Source organism: Electrophorus electricus, chromosome 26 (assembly GCF_041902795.1).
Source record: "Electrophorus electricus isolate QZ-2024a chromosome 26, ASM4190279v1, whole genome shotgun sequence".
NCBI classification, from domain to species: domain Eukaryota; kingdom Metazoa; phylum Chordata; class Actinopteri; order Gymnotiformes; family Gymnotidae; genus Electrophorus; species Electrophorus electricus.
The window spans coordinates 1,868,834-1,875,000 of record NC_137522.1 but is presented as its reverse complement, the minus strand read 5'-3'; positions in this window follow the sequence as shown (position 1 = coordinate 1,875,000).

The window sequence follows — 6,167 nt, the reverse complement described above, 5'->3', positions numbered from 1 at the left end:
TAAAGAGAATGGACGTCGCAGGGTACACTATAAACCGCTCTCTTTCCTTTTCGGGAATACACGTGGTCATTGTTAGCCTAGTTATGCCCACAGGCAGTGGGAATAAAAGCTTAAAACTATGATTTTTAATCATCTTTTTAAAATCGTGTTACGATATGATAATATGAAATTAAAAATACGATGAAATATGTTTGTCCCAAAATCTGCATGACACAAACCAGTGACATCAACCAATGACGCATCATAGCTGAGGGAAACCACTGCCCACCCTTGTTTCCGTATGCACCAGACAATTGATTTTCCTACTCTGATCAATAAAGGTTTAACTGAACGCTGTTTGTCTTGCGTTAAAGATTTCATTGACTCTTACGATGTTTCCAGTGCATCAAACCAATCAGGGTAAATTTTCAAAGTGTGAGTTAAGATGAGCATTATGGGTGACCTCCTAAACATAGCCGGAGGTTAAGTACACACAGCGGTGTCCACGCGGGTGCGTTTTCATGTCGGAGTTCAGCAGTTTTTTAGAGGCAGAATGTTTGCAAAGGCAATAAAATTAGGAACAATCAACACACCGTGGATCTGGTTTAGGGCAGGTCAGGGACATCAGAACATTCAACAATCCATCGATTTTCATTTAGATCCAAGTTAAATCCAAGCACGATGAATTACTGAAGCCAGTCAAATACTCCAAAATGAGCCAAATATTCAAAGGAATTGAAACACCAAGCCATATGTGAAGGATAAACTAAAGATAATGATAAACAATAATAATAATAATAATAATAATAATCACCCTGCCCAGCTCTTACAGTTGGTGGGCTTTAGCCCCATCCAGTGTATGCCACTGCTTGAGGATGTTTTACCCAGTCCCATCAGTTAGAGAACTTTGATAATATATTAGATGTCTCAGAAAACTTAACTTGTTGATTTTAAAATGAAATGTATAGAAAATAAAAGTCTTAAACTATATCAGGGGGGTGAGGTGAACTAATATTTTATGTGGAATGCGTGTAGTAGCACTGTTTTGTTCAACCTCTCCTAATCCTGTATGTTCAGGTTCGCCAACCACACAGCTGGACAGTGCTGTGGTCATAAAGGCTCCGCTTCCCCTGCCTACACACTCCGCTTTGTGCTGGGCTCTCTACAAAGCCCAGTGCCGCCATCGCACAGAAACGGAATTTAACATGCCTTATTTCTCCTGGACCAAGGTAGACACACATGGTCAACAGAATTCCAATCAATTAGGCGCAGTGGGGCTCCACATTCCAGTTTTCGGGATTGTTTTCTTAGTCCGGCAGTAGGCCCAGGAATTTTATCCTCTCAGCCATACCTTAGTTGGAGAGTCTAATATATCAAGAGGCCCCAGAGCAGACGCTGGAACACCTGTTTAGGGGAATATTTAATCCTTTTGCTCCTTTGCAAGTGAGAGAAAAGCAAAAGAGAGGTTTTTTTTTTTGCTGAGGCCTGGACTGCTGTGATGGTACAGCCTTTCCCAAGCGTTCTGATCTCAACGCTAATCGCTCTTCAAAGCCCACTGCAGAGTCCACTGCAAAGAGGTGTGTGGAGGTGTCATGCTAAACAACAGCGCCGGCTTATAGTGAGGGAAAAAGAGTCGTGTGCTGCTGCTTGTGAGAGGACTGTGAAGTACGCAAGAGCAGAAAAGGAGAATTTGGCTGACCAAAAGGAAACAATGAATCTGCATTCGCTGGTAAATACAGTATCACAGATTGGTAAAGCTCTATCCTTAATTTCCAGGTGATAGGGTGGCCTGGATCCACTGTCCAAGTGATAGATTTGCCTGGATCCACTGTCCAGGCAATAGGGCCACCTGGATCTACTGTCCAGGTGATGGGGTCTCCTGGATCCGCTGTCTGGGACGATAGGGTCACCTGGATCTACTATCCAGGTGATGGGGTCTCCTGGATCCGCTGTCCGGGACGATAGGGTCACCTGGATCTACTATCCAGGTGATGGGGTCTCCTGGATCCGCTGTCCGGGGCAATAGGGTCACCTGGATCTACTATCCAGGTGATGGGGTCTCCTGGATCTGCTGTCCGGTGATAGGGTCACCTGGATCTACTATCCAGGTGATGGGGTCTCCTGGATCCACTGTCTGAGCGATAGGGTCTCCTGGATCTACTATCCAGGTGATGGGGTCTCCTGGATCCGCTGTCCTTCTGAAGTGTGGAATAGAAAGAGGTGCACCAATACTGCAAAAATGTAAAAAAAAAATAAAAAAAAAAGTATGTGTGTGTGTATATATATATATATATCTTGATTTCAAGAATATAGCCAAATTTGCTTCACTGAGTTAAATATTGTTAATACCTCTGCTGGCCTGGGCATACGACAAATAAACATGATTATAATGCTGAACTAAAATTACCAGTTGGTTGGCAACACCAGACTCGTCTTTCCAGTTTATTTCCATCAGCAAGCATGTACTAACACCACTCTTTACATAAACAATTTGCATATTTGCGCTAATCTACTGGTTTCATTTTTAAATAAAACTGCATTTTGTCTTCTGTCCTAAATAACGCACAACAAGAAATGATTATTTCCAAAAATCCTTATTCAGCGTGAATATACTAAAAGCCACAAAACATATGGCCATGTTTTTTACAGAGTAACAGGCAAAGCAATGCTACAAGCAATAAGTCAACATACCCAGAAGGAACTGGGCCAACTTAAATTCAACATCCAGTTCCATTCAACCAAAGAAATACACAAAAAGTGCTGAGGAGTATACGTGGAAGTGCCGACTGCCAATTGAGAGGGGAAACCGGGTTTTGCATGTCAGGGCTGTATGCCATACGTTCAAGGAAGCAAGTCAGGGAAGAGATTTAGAGATCGAAGCTCCGAGCTCCGGCTTAGGCAACGAGTGCACCGAAAGTCAGCATCTGCTTGGACATGCATAAAGCCCTTTCCACAGAAGTGACACTGCACAAACTGCACAAAGGAAACATCGCTGCTGACCCAGTTGGTGTTTGAAATATGGAGGAGGCTGGGGGTGGGGGTTGGGGTGGGGTGGGGGGTACCTCTTATTTCCCCTGATCCCATCAACCCAGAAGGGGGCAGAGGGTCACTTTCCATACTTGGCCATCAGCATGGAGAAGGAGGTGGAAGATTGAAAGGGAGTAGCACACTGCCGGCAGCCTGCCGAGGCAGACTAGTATAATGAGGAAGGACTGTCTCTGGTCAGAGAAAGTGAGAGAGAGCGAGAGAGTGTGAGAGCCCACAGGCTTGCAAACCATTACAGCCTGACTTTCTTCACTAACATTTTACACAGTGCACTTATTCAAGTTCATTTTGCTAGTTAAACAATACAGACTCAAGTCCACAAGGCAGTCTGTAATTATTGGGACAGTTAGACATTTTTTGGAGGTTTTGAATCACCAGCACTTGCATCTGAAATCAAACAGCGATTCTGAAATGAAAGAGAAGCTTTTATTTCAGGGTGTGTATGTCCGTATCAGATTAGCCATGTAGGAATGATGACCCTCTTCATACCTTCCTTATGTGTGGTTCACCCGTTTTATTCATCATCCACCAAAAATAATTGGATGTCACTTCACTGTTCATGTGAGGTATAATAAAAGGAACAGCGTGGATCTGTGAGACTTTGGCAGCTGGAGTTGGCTGTTCTGGTCTCTGCAGTGGTTTTAATGCCAGTGGAAAAAGTCCAGCATAGGACTAAAAAAGGACAGGACAACCCACACATAAATATAAAACAAACATCAGCTGGGTCCCGAACACACGGGTGGAGGCGGAGCAGCACGAGCACACGGGTGGAGGCGAAAAACGCAAACACACAACACACAGGTGGAGGTGCAGAAGCACAAGCACACAGGTGGAGGTGGAAACCGCAAACACACTGAGCACATAAGTGGAGATGGAGTTGGAGAAGCATGAACACACAGTTGCCCTTGGCAATAGGAAATAACCTGGTCGACCAGAAAAAAACCAATATGCAATAGATGAGCAACAGATACGTTCAATCATGAAGAGAAAAACAGTTTGAGTGTGTTTGATAAAAACAGTTCTGGGACAAACTCTTTTGAACAGATGACACGAGGTTTAAACTGTACCAGTACCAGGAAGGGGGAATCCTGGGAGAGAATCAGAATTACTCATGTTCGGAAGCACACCACCTGTGACGGGGGCATGTGTTTGTGCCAACGCGACTGCTCACGCGTTTTCACTCATGATCTGATTGGGCAGAGAGAAAGGGCAGGGGGAAATACGAAAGTGTACGGAAGCAGCGTAACCACTCCGACTCAACTAATCGGACGCCGACGCTCATTGGTTGATGCTTTAACTAACAGCAGGACAAGCTGATCACACACAACAGAGATGCACCAGACAGTGGCCGCATTTAAGACGCCCCATACCGAAAACCACACTGCCCCCTAGGAAAGCTCATCAAATCAGAATAATGGTCAGATTAGACTGCATGTGAATGTAATATGAAACCATGTTTTACAACAGGCTTCTGACGTGGCTTGTTAGAGAGCCGTGAAACAACTGTGGATGACTGAACTTAACTGAAATGCTCGCAGTGCTACCAGTGATGGTGGGGCCAATGTTAAGAACACATTCGAATTTTTGCAGGAGAACATCCTATGGCAACCTTAGCTGAAAATGGTGTTCACCTCAGACTGATGGCACTCGCATGCTAAATTTCAGCTTTCTGAGTCAGTAGATGCAGTTTTTTGTTTTGTCCCATCATAATATTGGTCAAATTAGCAGAGTGCCTTCTGATAGTGCCTTAACACATTAGATTCAGTGTCGTGATACAAAATAGAGGAGAATAAACACAGAGGTAACTTTAACAGTGCTTTGGCTACAGAGCAAACCTGAGCACAGATTCAGCTAAATGCCATTTTTGTTAAAGATGTTAACAAAATAAAGTCACCAGTCCAGATTACCAAGCTAACAATAGCTAGTGATGGTAAAATCTGCTGAGCCAAAGGCGGCCAGCCAAAACGGCTATAGGGATGTTCAGTAGTGTGTTCAGTGGAGTGTTCAATACAATGTTCAGTAGTGTGTTCAGTGGAGTGTTCAATACAATGTTCAGTAGTGTGTTCAGTGGAGTGTTCAATACAATGTTCAGTAGTGTGTTCAGTGGAGTGTTCAATACAATGTTCAGTAGTGTGTTCAGTGGCGTGTTCAATACAATGTTCAGTAGTGTGTTCAGTGGAGTGTTCAATACAATGTTCAGTAGTGTGTTCAGTGGAGTGTTCAATACAATGTTCAGTAGTGTGTTCAGTGGAGTGTTCAATACAATGTTCAGTAGTGTGTTCAGTGGAGTGTCCAATACAATGTTCAGTAGTGTGTTCAGTGTAGCATTCAGTGGCGTGTTCAGTAGTGTATTCAGTGGAGTGTTCAATACAATGTTCAGTAGTGTGTTCAGTGGAGTGTTCAATACAATGTTCAGTAGTGTGTTCAGTGTAGCATTCAGTGGCGTGTTCAGTAGTGTATTCAGTGGAGTGTTCAATACAATGTTCAGTAGTGTGTTCAGTGTGGCATTCAGTGGCGTGTTCAGTAGTGTATTCAGTGGAGCGTTAGGTGCTGTTTAGTACTGTGTTTAGTGGTGTGTTCTTGGCTGGACAAGGCAACTCTGTGCATTTCACTAGCTAATGATAAGACTGAAGTCAAAAAGCCTTAAAACAAACAGGAACTGAAAACTCCCTTCAGCACAGCGGGCCTCCAGAAGGGAAAACCTCCAGCGCCCACACACTCTCGTGTGTTTATTAAAACCTCATCATGTTTATCTAGTTTGAAGAGTTTTATTTTAAATAAAAAGGTTGTATATCGATGGATATTCAGTGATGTAAAAAAAAGTAAAACTTTATATGATTTAAACACAAGATTTAACAAATTCCAGCTAAGATTTCCTTACTATGCACTTTTCATTAAGCAAGAATAGCCACCAGCACAAACAAGATTTGTCTCCGCACTAACCTCAGGCTGCTAGTGTTAAAATTAGCTCTCCAGATTACAATGTTCATAATCAATCAATTAATTAATTAATTTCACAGCTGAATGATCTAAATTACTCTGTTTGTTCACTCAGCTTTCAAGGCTAGAAAAATGATCCCTGATAAACACTCCCTGTTTTAAATTTGGAATGATTTTAAATCTACTGATGGGGAGAGAGCACT